Source organism: Ovis aries, chromosome 6, assembly GCF_016772045.2.
Source record: "Ovis aries strain OAR_USU_Benz2616 breed Rambouillet chromosome 6, ARS-UI_Ramb_v3.0, whole genome shotgun sequence".
NCBI lineage: Eukaryota > Metazoa > Chordata > Mammalia > Artiodactyla > Bovidae > Ovis > Ovis aries.
Window position 1 is genome coordinate 92,238,326 of NC_056059.1, and position 15,171 is coordinate 92,253,496.

The 15,171-nt window shown below is 43.8% G+C and overlaps 1 protein-coding gene across 5 annotated transcripts in view; it reads left to right on the top strand.

Annotated features, from left to right (window-relative positions):
• SHROOM3 (shroom family member 3) overlaps positions 1-15,171 on the top strand; it is a 331,320-nt gene that overhangs the window by 193,934 nt on the left and 122,215 nt on the right. The window contains exons 2-3 of one of the 5 annotated variants that reach the window (XM_060417298.1): positions 13,321-13,515; positions 14,773-14,877. The exons of 2 other annotated variants lie outside the window; for them this stretch is intronic. The gene's annotated coding sequence lies outside the window, so the exon portion shown is untranslated. The remainder of the gene's footprint in view (positions 1-13,320; positions 13,516-14,772; positions 14,878-15,171) is intronic. 2 more of the 5 variants (XM_060417300.1, XM_060417301.1) reach the window with 2 other exon arrangements.

The following is a 15,171-nucleotide window of genomic DNA, read 5'->3' on the forward strand; positions in this document are numbered from 1 at the left end:
GGGGTTAGCAGTGCCCACATTGAGGAGAGGACACTGAGGAGAGGCAGCTGGGTTTGTTACTTGACAAAGAGCAGTTTGAACAACTGTGAACTCCAAAGCCTGCCTGCGGGGGGTTAATAGATGCAAGTGGGGAAGGAGGCAGGGCTGAAAGGACAGAAGACTCTTTGGAGATGCCCAGCGTCAGAAGCAATGAGAAGGCTAAGGAACCCCATAACTCTCTGTCCTTCATCATAACCTGGAGGCATTTCCCCATCTTTAATGAATCTTATTCAGCAGTTACTTCTGTTCCACAAGCAGATGATTAAATGAAGGACCACTCTTCCCTGGGTCAGTCCTCAGCCCTCTTAGCTAAGATTCTGCTAGCAAATAGCACCTTATCTGCACCATTTTGTGATGTGAAGGGACTAGGGTGACCCCAAGGAGAATCCTTCAGCATTCAGCCCTTGAAAGGGAGTGCAAAATGCCAGATAGTCTCTTTTGATGGAGAAAGTCCAGAAAAATAAAGCTGATGTCAATGGGATTTTTGTGGTTTTCTCCTTTAGTTTTTGGGCTTCCCTGGTGGCTCAGCGGTAAAGAATTCCCCTGCTAATGTAGGAGATGCATGTTCGATCCCTGGTTCGGGAAAATCCCCTGGAGCAGGAAATGGCAACCCACTCCAGTATGGACAGAGAAGCCTGGCAGGCTACAGTCTATGGGGTCGCAAAATGAGTTGGCGACTAAACAACAATTCAATTTTGCATCTCCAAGAGCCTCCTATGCTCTCCATGTTTGTTTGTTTGTTTGTTTGTTTTAAGCCTCCTGTCAATCAAGGACGGGGTCTTAGCACCCTGGGAGAGCCTCACACTTGGCCTACACCTGTCACTAGTAAGTTAGGAACTGCAAATGCCAGTTCACGTGAGCTGTTGCAGGCAAGATACCTGAGGATGTCTGACTGATGCTCCCGAAATCTCAGTTCAGAGTTCAACTGACTTACACCAAATGAGACAAAACACCAACAATACAGAGAAGGATCTCTAATAAGAAGCATTTTGCACACTTTCCTAATCCCCAAACCACCGCCTTTGCACCAAAGCTGACTTGGAATGTTGAGTCTTGGGGGTTGTTTATTTATACAGTGGTTTGAGTGAAGCTTCCCCCTATTATTCCTTTTTCCTTCCACCCTAGGTGGGATATAGGTTTCAGATGCCTAAAGAATATAGTTTCAGTATTTTGTTTAGATTTGATATAATTTAGATCTTCTTACATTCTTTGTATCCTGTTTGGTTAGGGACATTTAGATGAGTAGACTGATGAGTTTTCATGGGGGCACTCCGGTACTTAATGTCAAAATTATCCATGGTTTTTCCTAGACGTTTCTTCTTTAGGAATTTGTCATTTAAAGGGTAGTTACATCACAGTGAACTCAGCTGGTACAACACCGCTTTGCAGGACTGTTCCTGTGCTCACTCCCACCCTCTTTTCATGAAGTTGATTCTTACTTGAATGTCAACAAAATGGCAGGCTCTCAGCAAGGGAACATTCTTGATTCCTGAGACAGGGAACGAAGCCAGCACTTGTACATTTGTTTTCAAATGAACTGGTTCTTATGTTGTAAATATTTAACCATTCACCGTAGTCCTCCTACCAAAGTTTCCATTAGGTGTTCAGCTAATTCCCTTTCCCACAGGCAGATAAATCTTCTCTAGCTCTCCAGAACTCTCTTTAAGCAAATAGATGTTATATTCCAGGGTCTTTGAGAAGGAACCAAAAGATGGGACCAGGAAGGCATATTTTTCCTTTGGTGGAGGGAAGGAAGCCGTGGAGAACTGAGTCTGCCAGCAAAGAATGCATGTGAATCTTATTGATGGCTCTGAATATTTTTATAATTCCCTGTGCTGTCTTTGGTCTTCCCAGGTGTCGCAGCGGTAAAGATTCCGCCTGCCAATGCAAGAGACTCAAGAGACTGGGATTCAATCTGTGGGTCAGGAAGATCCCCTGGAGGAGGAAATGGCAACCCACTCCAGTATTCTTGCCTGGAAAACCCCATGGACAGAGGAGCCTGGCGGGCCGCAGCCCATGGAGTCCCAGAGTTAGATGTGACTTAGCAACGGAGCAAATGTTATCTTTGCTTAAATTGTGGGTAATGATGGCTAAAAGCAGAGGAGATTACCCTTCTCAGTTTATGGTTTTGAGAATCAGAATCAGATGGAGGGCCTTCAGCTATTAAAGCTACTGAAGAGGGCCAGGTGATCTTATCTCTCTAATGAAGATGACTCACCTCTGTGGTGTCTGGGTTCCTGAATACCCATTTCTCACTGGCATTTGCTCTCTGAAAGAAACTGGGGGATGCATTAGGCAGAGGGTTTTGATTTACAGTTGCCTTTGTTTACTCTCTTAGTGCTCTATTTGTTTATTTTAGTGGAAAGATCGCTGTATAAGATGTATTTTCTGCTTTTAACTTCTTTAATGACTCAAGTTTGTGATACTTGGTCTTCAAGAAATATATTTTGGTTATTTCTCTTCTTTCCCTTTCCTCTTGCTTCCTTCCTTTTCTACAGCCCATATCTCCTGCTTTCCCACGTCTGCGGACAGCAAAGCAAGAAGTCAACCCGAGTCTGAATGTCTAAGCTTATCACTGAGTACACCATCCTTCAGAATGTCTGATGGCACTTGGACCACAGATGACTGTTAAGGTCAAAGACCATAAGCATGAGTCAAATTAGAAACACTCACTACCTTGCAGAGCCAATCTGTCTGTCTGGTCACTTAGCAGTTTATAAAGCTTAACTCCTAGCTACAGAGCTTATTGGGGAGGGAGAGGGAAGGAAAGCACTGGGGTCCCACTTAGAATTCCTCATATACAGTGTAGTCCAAATGATGACCTGGACCTTTTCAAGGACTTAGCAAGAACATTCTATATTTTCTCACCCCAACGGTCACAAATGTTTCTTTTAAGAATGGTGATATTTTAAAAATTATCCAGTTGAACATTTTTAAAATAAAGACCTTTTTTTCCTGATAATTGACAAACAAGATACAGAACTATGGTCTTTAAATATATGCTTTAAAATCTTTCTTTTTTTTTTTTTTTTTTTTTGCATTGTTTCCTATTTAGCTTCAGATTTGCATGAAACAAAGTGTTTTTGGGCCGGCTGTGTGAGCTGGTAGTGTGAAACTGAAAGAACACTCCTGGAATTTGAAATAAGAGAACTTTGGGGAGGGGCTGGGCAGGAAGGGAGCAAATAATTTCCCTGGATGCTCAGAGGTACCTTCTCTGAGGAGTCTGCATTTTCTTTCTAGGGTGTAGAAAGGTTAGGTCCAGTTCTGAGAGGAACTCTTGTTTAGTTTTGTTTGTTTTTCATTCCCAGACTGTTAATATTTGTAATTCATTTTGATGTTCAAAGGTAGCTAATTTCTGTTTTCCCTAATCAAATATTTTAAAAATATACATTTATGTAGGAGACAAATGGATATTCTAAAAGAGTTACCTGATAGTTTTAATACATAAATGAAAGTATTATAAAACCTTCGATTCTCCCTTTCATGTCTCATGAGACTGCCAGAAGGGTAAGCCGTTGCAGACAGTGCTCCGCATTCGAGGTCTCAGCGGGCTTCTGCCCTCTCGTCCAGGCCCGCCCATCTGTGATGGGCTTGCGAGAGTCCCCGAGAGAGGCTTTCTTCTGGATGCTGTGCTCGCCCTTGGTCTTGTGGCTTTGACACTGAAGCGCTGTTGTCTGCAAAAGAAAGGATATTACAGCCCCAGGGTTCACTCGGCTGCGCGCTTTGTCGCCGTAACTTCATTCTTGGGAAGTTTCTGGGTTTCCCAGGAGATTAAGCGTGAGCCACGTTCGCTCCAGCCTGAGTAACTTCGGAAAAGCCTTGAGTCTGTTTTGTTGTTCAGGTTTCCAAGAGTGGATGAGGGGCATGAGAATTCCCAGCAGGGGCCATTACCACTCCCTGTTAAAATGTGGTGTCCTGGGTCACATTTTCTAGAGGATGTTTCTTAAGTTGGCCTGGGCTTGAAGGAGCTAGACAGAAATGTGAACCAAGTGTTTGACATGAATCAGTGTGTTAAAAGGACATCTGAACCAATATGGAGTAAACTGTATTTGTTGCATGTCTCAGAACCGCCTCACATCCTTTCTGGATTTAATAATAATATTGAATGTTGGAAAGATTGTTTGAATTAAAGCCAGGTGAGAGGTGATATATTTGCAAAAAACAAAAAAGAATTGAACTAGTCTGTAAGGGATTTGTTTTCTGAGTTAAAAAGAATAATAGTATATGATTTATGATATTGTCTCCACATTGACCTCAGTACAGTGACATTACATATACATCATTGTTGGAAATGAAAAGGTCCTCTTGACCAAAGCTGACACGGAAACCTTGCTCAATAATTCAGGCATCCTTGCATGGTGTAGGGAGAGTAGAGAGAAATAGTTTCATGTCACCTTCCTAGTTCATTCAGTGCCCCGGGATGCAGTTCCAGTATTAAATGAGATGATCAGTCAAATCCTTGCCTTCCTAGGAAGCCACAATAATTTGCAAACTATAGTGGTGGTAAGGTTACAGTTCAGTAAGTTCACCCCACAGTAAGTTCTCATTCGTTGTTGTTCATTCACCCAGTCATGTCCAACTCTTTGCGACCCCGTACACTGCAGCACACCCAGCCTCTGGAGTTTGCCCTAGTTCATGTTCGTTGCATTGGTGATGCCGTCCAGCCATCTCATCCTCTTTTCCTTCTGCCCTCCATCTTTCCCAGCATCAAGGACTTTTCCAGTGAGTCATCTGTTCATATCAGATGACCAAAATACTGGAGCTTCAGCTTCAGCATCAGTCCTTCCAGTCAATATTCAGGGTTGATCTCCCTTAAGATTGACTGGTTTGATCTCCTTGCTGTCCAAGGGACTTTCAGGGGTCTTCTCCAGCACCACAGTTCGAAGGCATCAGTTTTTGGCATTCTGCCTTTTTATGGTCCAGCTCTCACAAGTGCTAGCAAACATATGGTTTAAAATTTCCATGAAAAACTGTAGGCCTTAAATTATTTGTTTTCAAAAAAAAAAAAAACAAAGCCCAAATAACCTTAGATAGCTTGCCACTTGGTCATGCACCCATGCCAAAATGAAATACATGAGAGCATTCTTCTTTGGGGGACCTGAGACAAATCTTCCCGTTATCAACAATGATAACCTCTCTCCCTTTCCCCTCTCTCTTGCTCCCCTCCTCCCTTTCCTTCTGGGTATCCCTCTCTTGAATAACTTACTCCACATTGCCTTCGGGATAAAAGTCAAGATTTACACACAGTATGCAAGGTTTTCTTCTCCAGCCTTGTATCTGACCAGCTGCTTCTTTCCAGCTTCACATTCCAATCCACTTCCAGTGCCTGAGCACACATGCTTCCTCTCTCCTATATTGGCACAGGTTACTTCTCTAGAGTGCTCATCCTCCCCTTTCTAAAGTTGGTGAGTATCCTCATCTTTGTTTAACCTACAACCAACCACATGGTACTGTAAATTTGGCCTGCTGCAGTCCATGGTGTCATGAAGAGTCAGACATGACTAAGCAGCTGAAAAACAACAACAAAAAGACTTTGAGCAACTTAGGAGCAAGGACTGTGTTCATTTTGTTCACCTTCCTCCCTCAGAGCCTAGCACAGTGCCTGGCCAGAATATGTGGTCACTAAATCTTTGCTGAAGGCTCAATTGAGTCTGGGTGTCACTCAGATTGCTTTACCTGCAGAAAAACCCCTTGGTCTTTCATTGTATTAAATATATTTATTTGGCTACATTGGGTCATAGTTGCAATGGGTAGGCTCTCTAGTAGTGGCGCACGGGCTCAGTTGCTCCGAGGCATGTGGAATCTTCCCAGACCAGGGATCGAACCCACGTCCTCTGCGCTGCAAGGTGGGTTCTTAACCACTGGACCACCAGGGAAGTCCAACCTTCCTTTTTGTTAATGAAGGAGGTGGAGCAGAGGGGTAGAGTGTACTCAGAGGTGCTTCATAACTGTGTAGGAGTCAACGTCTTATAGTTTGAGGGCAGGGAAGGCATCACGTAGATTTCAGACTAAAGCATAAGAGAGTTATGATGAGGAAGTAGTAGGGCCAACAGTAGCCCCCAGTAGGGCTAATCCTCAATCACGCAATCCACAACACTAGGAAATCCAAAGAAAGAAAAATCACTCCAAGTGAACAGTGCTTCCAGTGGTAAAAATGATCATGGGATTTTCTATCTCTAGGTCGAGATTATTTTAAAATTTGCCTCTTTAGGGACAGTGGATCATCTGTTCCCTTAAAAGTAATCCAACTTGTCTGAACACTAATTGTTCGTGTCCATCCATGGGACTCGGACAAATCTTAACTGCAAACTTTGATACCAACAATACCACGACTGAAGCGACTTAGCAGCAGCAGAGGTCCCCTCCAGTATAGGATTCTCTATTGTTTGTATTCTGTAACTGATGGTGGCAGTAACAAGGATTTAGGATGAATTCCTAAATTATTTGGATTGATTGTTGAATTCCAGTGGGTCATTATATAGAATTTGCTAACTGCTTTTACACTTAGAGATCATTCATTCATTCAACAGATATTTATAGAGTACCCACTGCAAGGCAGGTGTTTCCCTCTGTATGGGAAATGCAGTGGTAAATAAGAAAGGTAAGGTATTTGTTTTTATAGACCTTACATTCTCATGGGATCACGTAGATAATAGACAAGTAAACAAATAAGTAGAGAAGATAATTCCCGATAGTAATTTGTGCTGTGAAAAAAAATAGAACAGGGTCATATGATAGAGATTGGTGGGCTACCTGAGGTATGAGGGTCAGAGAAGATCAGGTGAATTTTGAACTAAAACCTAAATAAGAAGAAGGAACCTGCCATATGGAAGTGTGGGGCATTCCAGGCAGGGGGAGAATTCAAGAGCTAGGGCCTTGAGGGGGGAACAATCTTAGGTTGTTGAAGGAAATGAAAGGCCAGTATGGCTGAAGCCTCGTGAACAACATAGGCTGGGGCCACATGGTGAAGAGCCTCATAGGCCCCAGTAAGGAACTGAATTGTGGTGCAAGTGTAGCAGGAGGCCATTGGAGGATTTTAGGCAAGGCAACAGTATTATCAAATTGATTTCTTTGAGGGACTTCCCTGGTGGCCAGTGGATCAGAATCCACCTGCCAAGGCAGGGGACGTGGGTTCTATCCCTGGTCCGGGAAGATGCCACAGGCCTTGGAGCCACTGAGCCCATGTGCCACAACTAAAGCGTTGCCCCCGCTGTTTTTACACTTAGAAATCATTCATTCATTCTACAGATATTTACAGAGTACCCACCACCAGCCAGGCGTTTCCCTCTATATGGGAGATGCAGTGGTAAATAAGATGGGTAAGGTATTTCTAGAGAAAACCCGCATGTAGCAACGAAGACTCAGCATGGCCAAAAATAAGCAAATAAATAAATAGAGCAGTGTATTAGGGCTTCCCTGGTGGCTTGGATGGTACAGAATCAACCTGCAATGAGGGAGATCGAGATTCAGTCCCTGGGTCAGGAAGATCCCCTGGAGAAGGGCATGGCAACCCACTCCATTATTCTCGCTTGGAGAGTCCCTTGGACAGAGGAGCCTGGTGGGCTACAGTCCATGGGGTCACAAAGGGTCAGACATGACTGAGCGACTTTGCATGCACACATGCATGCGGAAGTTTGTTGTTTAGTCGCCCAGTCATGTCTGACTCTTTGCAATCCCATGAGCTGTAGCCCACCAGGCTCCTCTGTCCATGGGACTCTCCAAGCGAGAATAATGGAGTGGGTTGCCATGCCCTTCTTCAGGGGATCTTCCCAACCCAGGGATCAAACTGCATCTTCCACATTGGCAGGAAGATTCTTTACTGCTGAGTCCCCAGAGAAGCCCATAGCAGTGTGTACATGTCAGAAAACAAACTTTTTAATTGATTCCTTTCAAATAACACTGAGATTCCTTTCTGAGGATTAGACTATATAAGGGCATGTGTAGGCACAGGGAAACCAATGAGGACCCTGTTACACTAATCTGAGGATATGGCAGTGGCTTGTTCTAGGCGGGTGGCCGTGGAGATGGCTGAAGTGTTGAGATTGGAGACAGAGTTCTGAGATAGCATCACCTGACCTTCCCTAGTGGCTCAGCAGTAAAAGAATCTGCCTGCAGTGCAGGAGCCGCAGGAGATGAGAGTTCAATCCCAGGGTCGGGAAGATCCTCTGGAGGAGGGCATGGCAACCCACTCCAGTATTCTTGCCTGGAGAATCCCATGGACAGAGGAGCTTGGTGGGCTACAAGAGTTGGACACGACTGAAGCAACTTAGCATGCACACGCGTGCAACCTACTGAGGGACTGAATAAAAGGTTAAAGGAAGGAATTAAGATGGAGAAAGCTGGAAAGCAGCAGGTGTGGAGGATAGGGGTGGGGGTGCCAGGGAATAGCAGAAGCAAGAGTTCTATTTCAAACATATTATTAAACATATTTATTTATTTGACTGTCCCGGGTCTTAGTTGTGGCGCTCAAGGCATGTGTAGCTGTGGCGTGTAAACTCTTAGTTGTGACGTATGGGATCTAGTTCCCTGACCAGGGATTGAACCTGGGCCCCCTGCATTTGGAGTGTGGAGTTTTAGCCACTGGACCACCAGGGAAGTCCTTTCAAACATAGAATTTTTGATAATCCAATCAGATATCTGGGTAGGTAGTTGTATATAAGAATTTGGAGTCCAGGAGAGAGGTCAGAACTGAGAAGAGAAAGTTGAGAGTCATCCACATATAAAAAGTGTTTGTTTAAAGTCGCAGGACCGGATTCACTCATCAGAGAGAGTATAACTAGAGAAAAGATGTGAAGACCAAACCCCGAGGCACAGCAAGCTTGAGAGGAGGAAGACTCAGCAAAGGCAGGTGAAAAACAACTGTCAGTGAATTGGGAGGCAAAACTCAGTAGGGTGTGGTGTTGTGGAAGTCGAGAAAGGACAGTGTTTCTCAAGGAGCAAACAGCCATGTGTGTTGAATGCTGCTGGGATCCCATGAGACGATCACAAAGCACTGAGCTTGGCAAACAGAGAATGATGCGGCTGTGAGAGGAGCGTGGCAAAGGAGTGCTGAGGATGCAAGCTGGACTGCAGTGGGCTGAAGAGAGGACAGGAGATGATAAAGTGATAAGTGTATCCACGTGGATGGTTTCTTTCTTTATTTTGGGGGGGACTTCTTTCCCTGAGTTGGGAAGATCACCTGGAGGAAGGCACTGCAACCCACTCCAGTATTCTTGCCTGGAGAATCCAGTGGACAGAGGAGTCTGGAAGGTTATGGTCCATAGGGTCGCCAAGAGTTGAACATGACTGAAGCGACTTAGCACACACGCACACAACAATTATTGAAAATTTGCCACATTTTTTAAAAAAGCTTTTATTTTGTTTTGGGGTATAGTCAATTAACAATGTTGTGATAGTTTCAGGTAAACAGTGAAAGGACTCAGCCATGTATATACATGTATCCATTCTCCCCAAACTCCCTTCCCATCACGGCTGCCACATAACACTGAGCAGAGTTCCCTCTGTTATGTATATAGTAGGTCCTTGTTGGTTATCTGCTTTAAATATAGCAGTGTGTACACGTCCATCCAAACCTTTCTAACTATCCCTTCCCTCTATCCTTCCCTCCAGCAACCATAAATTTGATCTCTGTATCTTTCTGTTTTGAGAGCAAGTTCATTTTGTATCATTTGGTTTTAGATTCTACGTATAATGGATGTCATATGATATTTCTCCTTCTCTGTCTGACTTACTTCACTCAGTATAACATGGATGATTTCTATGACCATTTTAGCTGGGGATTTTGTCATGAGGCAGGACCATTACTAAGATTGTTAGAAAGTCTCCTAGTCTCACGTTTTAGAATGGTGAATCAAAACTAATATACATTCCTGGGAAATTTGACCTACAGTGTCTGCTTGGGGGGATTAAGCTTTCACGGGGTCACCTTGATATTATCCATGTTACTCATAATTATCCTTGGGCTTCCCTGGTGGCTCAGCTGGTAAAGAATCCACCTGCCTTGTGGGAGACCTGGGTTTGATCCCTGGGTTGGGAATATCCCCTGGAGAAGGGAAAGGCTACACACTCCAGATTCCGGCCTGGAGAATTCCATCGACTATACAGCCCATGGGGTCGCAAAGAGTAGGACACGACTGGGCAACTTTCACTTCCACTAGTTTCTTGGGTCTGTTTCCTATAGCAGAACCAAGTGGAACACGAGGCAATAATAATGAAAAACCAGCGTTTACAGAGCACTTAGTGTGCTGCTTGAGTTTCTCAGGTGGGACAATGATAAAGAATTCTCCTGCAATACAGGAGACGCAAGAAATCCAGGTTGGATCCCTGGGTCAGGAAGATCCCGTGGGAGAGGAAATGACAACCCACTCCAGTATTCTTGCCTGGAAAATTCCATGGACAGAGAAGCCTGGCAGGCTATAGTCCATGGGATCTCTAAGAGTTGGACATAACTGGGTAACTGAATACACACACACACAGACATACACACAGAATGTGTTTTTAGAGATGTAATATAATAGCTGTCTGAATCCTTACCTCACAAAGTAGGGACTGTCTTGACCCCTTTCAATAAGGTCACACTGCATTCTTTAAAATCCAGGTAACTAACTAACCATTGAAATCTTGCAACACAGTTTGTGCTTAAGTTGGGAAATGCTTGTATTTCAGCAAAATTTCAAATTTTATAGCTCTCTTCACCCAAATAACAAAAATCATGCTTACCTGGCAGTTTAGGTTTGGAACTCAGGCAGTCTGAAAGCTCCAGAAACTAGCTCTTCAACATCCTTTATCACAAGGCATGTGGAAAGGAGATTCCAGAAAAGAAAAGCAGATGACATTTGATAAAACCAGTGCTGGTACAAAAGTGCACAAATGTTATAATGCATAAAACGTGGGCAAGAAATAAAAGAGTATGCTACAGCTCAAATTAATGAATAGTCAAGGGTTTGAAATTGTCACAGAAAGAATCTTAAAGGAAGCGTGAGCTATCCACTCTACTTTGGTTTTAGCATATGCATGTATGTGTGTGTTAACATAGTTTAATAGATCTCTATCAAATTTACATCAACATCATTATTTCCTGCTTATATAATAATATACAGTTGCTGTTAACTCAGAAAATAATAAAGTCAGCCTGTGACAAACTAGTGAACACTTATGAAATATGGTTGGAGGTTGTCTTTAATCATTTTGGAATTTGAGGTTGCTTTCTCTTTTTGAAACACTGCAGAGGAGGAGCTTAGAATTTAATAACTTATAAACCTAATGAAGCTTCTGACTCCTCTAGCCAGTCATTAGCTGCCAGGAAATGATCATTGTTACTTAATTATAAGATGAAACTAAACATTGAGAAATGTTGAAAGTGATCTGATTGGCTTATAGTCCAAGAACTAATTCCACAGGTATGCCTTCTACATACCAATTAAAGCTGCATCACCCATGATAAAATGCTGCGTGCCTGTTGGCTGTGTTCTATGTTGTCATTTTCAGATTAAAACAGCAACAGTTCCAGTCTCGGGCACTTCCAGTGACTGCTAGGCTGTTCTAATTTAGAGGATAAGGACTACTCCTATGAGCTTATTATTCCTCATATTTTCACTTTGACCACACCTAAAATAAGAGTCTGTCTGGAAGGTAATAAAAGCAACGAATCCATCAATCATCGCATTTACTAGCCGTCAGGTCAAAAAATACCAAAAGCTTTCCGAAAGGAAAGTGTAGGTGTACAATGTTTAATTTTGATTCTGAGGGGCAAGTTCATTTGTTGTTTAACAAACACTCTGACCATTAGGAACCCAAGGGGAAACAAGTTAGTAAGTATTTAATGGACATCCTGTGTAGTTATTTTCACAGAAAGTATAGGTAGAGACTCAAAAGCAGGCTTTTACTTCATCCCTGAAATTACTACTAATTTAAAGTCATTTTTCCTAATCTGCCTAGCAATCCCATTTGCCTATAATTTCCCTAGAATTATAGTACTTGTTTTCACTCCTGAATGGGAAAAAATATAGTTCTATATACTATACAGTTTTATTTAAGTAACCAATAGTTTTCGCAAGAAAAAAGATATGACATGGGCATCTTTTCTGAATGAGCTTCCCTTGTGGCTCAGCTGGTTAAGCATCTGCCTGCAATGCAGGAGACCTGGGTTTGATCCCTGGGTTGGGAAGATCCCCTGGAGAAGGGAAAGGCTACCCACTCCAGTATTTTGGCCTGGAGAATCCCGTGGACTGAAGAGGCCATGGGGTCGCAAAGAGTTGGACATGACTGAGCAACTTTCACTGAATCCTATGTCATGGAAAAATGTCCCTGGGAGGGTGGAACCCCAGCAGTTGCACACACACGTGGTAGAGAAGGCCTCTCTGTGTTGCAAGTTTTTCTAGGTCTAATGAAAACAAAGTTTGAGGTCTTGGCCTCACACTAGTAATGTGATCAGGAATGGGACCTTGGTAGCAAAAATGAGGACAATAGAAGTATCATTATGTTTAGGGGAAGGAAACATCTCAAGAAAGAGACTACTATGAATAACTCAGGCTCCTTCTCTCTCTCTTTTTAAAAGCACTTTTTTTAATTCTTATTTTTGGTTGTTGGGCCTTTTGTTCTCTAGTTGTGAGGAGCAGGAGCTACTCTCTGGTTGCAGTGCATGGGCTTCTCATTGCTGTGGCTTCTCCTGTTGTGGAGCACAGGCTCTGGGTGCACGGACTTCAGCAGTTGTAGCACGTGGGTTCAGTAGTTGTGGTGCATGGGCTTAGTTACCCCGAGGCATATGGACTCTATCTGGACCAGGGATCGAACTTGTGTACCCTGTGTTGGCAGGCAGATTCTTATCCACTGGACCACCAGGAAAGTCCTCCTCGTCTCTTTTTCTTGTGTGAAATTCAGTGTTTCCTTTCGCCACGAGGCCTCTACAGAGGTTGATATTAGTTTAAGAAGAAGGACAGGGCTTTAGAAGCTGATGCAGTCTCACAGTCACTCACTCCACTGGCCAATGAGAGATTTGATAAAAGAGAAACAACTATGAAGGTAGAAATTCTGCCCCAAATGATGAACCTGTGTTTTCTAGGATGATTCCAAACTTTAGAGGTTGTGGGAAGTCCTTGATTAGAAGTGAGACAAAACCCTTTCAATTGTGCTGGGGAAACACCCTCATTACAAAGGCTGGGGATGACGAATCAAAGCCAGGGCCTGGAGGAACCTTGCTAAGTCAGTGTGTGTTGCTGAGTCTTGAAAGGAGTATGTAAGGTTCTGGGTTCAGTGTCTCTTCTAATGCCTTTCCCCTCCCAGGTCTCCAGGTCAAGTCTGGCAGGATTTAATGACTCTGAATCTCTGCAATGAGTGGCATCTGGATAGCCCAGGGGAACTAGGCAACACCCCTTAGCCCGCACTGGGATTGGAGGTTGGGTGGAGTGACTGGGACCTGGACACCTAAGAAGTCATCTTCTTGGGAACGTCAGAGAAAGCTTTTGCCAAGCCTGTTAGGTGAGTCAATGAGAGACTTCAAGCTCTACTTTTGTCGATCCTAGTTTTTTTCAAATAGCACTGAATGTATAGAAACTTCAGAAATGAATTGTCTGATATTGCATGTTCTATTTACTCCCCAAAAGAGAGATTGGTTGGATTGCTGGGCTATTAGTTATATTTAGGGCTTGGATTGCTTTCATACTGTGGGCAAAATGTTAAAGAAATTAAAAATTCTTTTAGTCAAAATATTCTTTCAAGGGATCAAGTTAAAGGTTAATTGTCTATCATGCAATGGGACCAAGCCAGGTAGGTTCAACACTTTAAGTACCATGAGTCATCCATGAAGACCATCCTTCTCATTTTCTTGAGTCTTCATTTGCAAAACTTGAAAATTACCTTGAGGAAATAAGGTGACATGACTGAATTTTTTTTTTTAAGGAAATTTAAAAAGGTAGGAGTGAAATGACCCCTTCAGATCTTCTTCCCCTGCAGTCTGATTGTAGGAATGGGTCCCCATGGATCACATCAAGAGAGATGGTATATTTACTACTTCTGAAGATTTTACAGCTTTTGCCAATCCTCAAAGTGACCTAACCTCTTGAGGAGGGAGGAGTTTTAGGTCATGAGTAACGCAGACAACCCGGAACTCTATGAACCTAGGAACACTTGTCCCTGTAGAAACTGGAATGAGCTTTATGGGAAGAGAGTGAATAAGAATAAGGCAGTACCCTTGAAGCAGGGCTTCCCAGGTGGCTCAGTGGTAAAGTATCTGCCTACCAATGCAGGAGGTGTGGGTTCAATCCTTGATCTGAGAAGATCCCCTGGAGAAGGAAATGGCAACCCACTCCAGTATTCATGCCTGAAAAACCCCCATGCACAGAGGAGCCTGGTGGGTTACAGTCCTTGGGATCTCAAAGAGTTGGGATACAACAATTAAACAACAACAACCCTGAAGCAGCCAGAAGCCAGATTTTTGAGGGAGGAGGTCTCAGAAACCTCCATAACTTGGGTCTCAAAGAACTGCTCCCACCTTTGGCAGGAGGTTCTGGTTATAGCTAAGCAGAAGCCCATAGCCCTGTACTGAGTACCTGATCAATCCGTGTATGACTCTCCAGTCCCTGCTCTGGAGAGGTTTACATTTTGTTGAAAAGCCCCTGGAATCGCCACGCCCCCAAGGAAACGAATGTTTCTCTGAGATGTGCTTGGGGTCTCTGGTTTGTTTCCAACCTGTTGGTCATCTCCCCTCGTCCAGCTCTCTTGCTTTCTTGCCCGCAGCACAGCCTGTTACTGCAAATGGGAGCTGAGGCAAGGCTGAGGGGAGGTGCCCCTGCGTGGGGGAGTGCTGTTGTTTTTAGAACCAGTGCCAGCTCTGAGTGGATGGTGAGTAAGAGCCTCTTCCTCTTCCCTCTGGGCTGTCCTCCTCTCCCATCCCAATCTTGTTGCCGGCCTGTTTCGGATATGGTGCTAAGCAAGGGCGGCTGCCTGGCTCTGATGTTCCCCAGGCTTGGGACCCAAAACTCGAGAAGGCGGCAAAATCCGTAAGTGAGGGCAGCCCTTGGCCTCTGTCTCCTATTAGCCAACTTTCCTCTGTGAGGGCTTCTGGGGAGAGGTGGCGAATGAGAAGGCAGTAATGCAGCAGAAAGTACTCTTACTTCTTCCATTAGGTAAATCGAA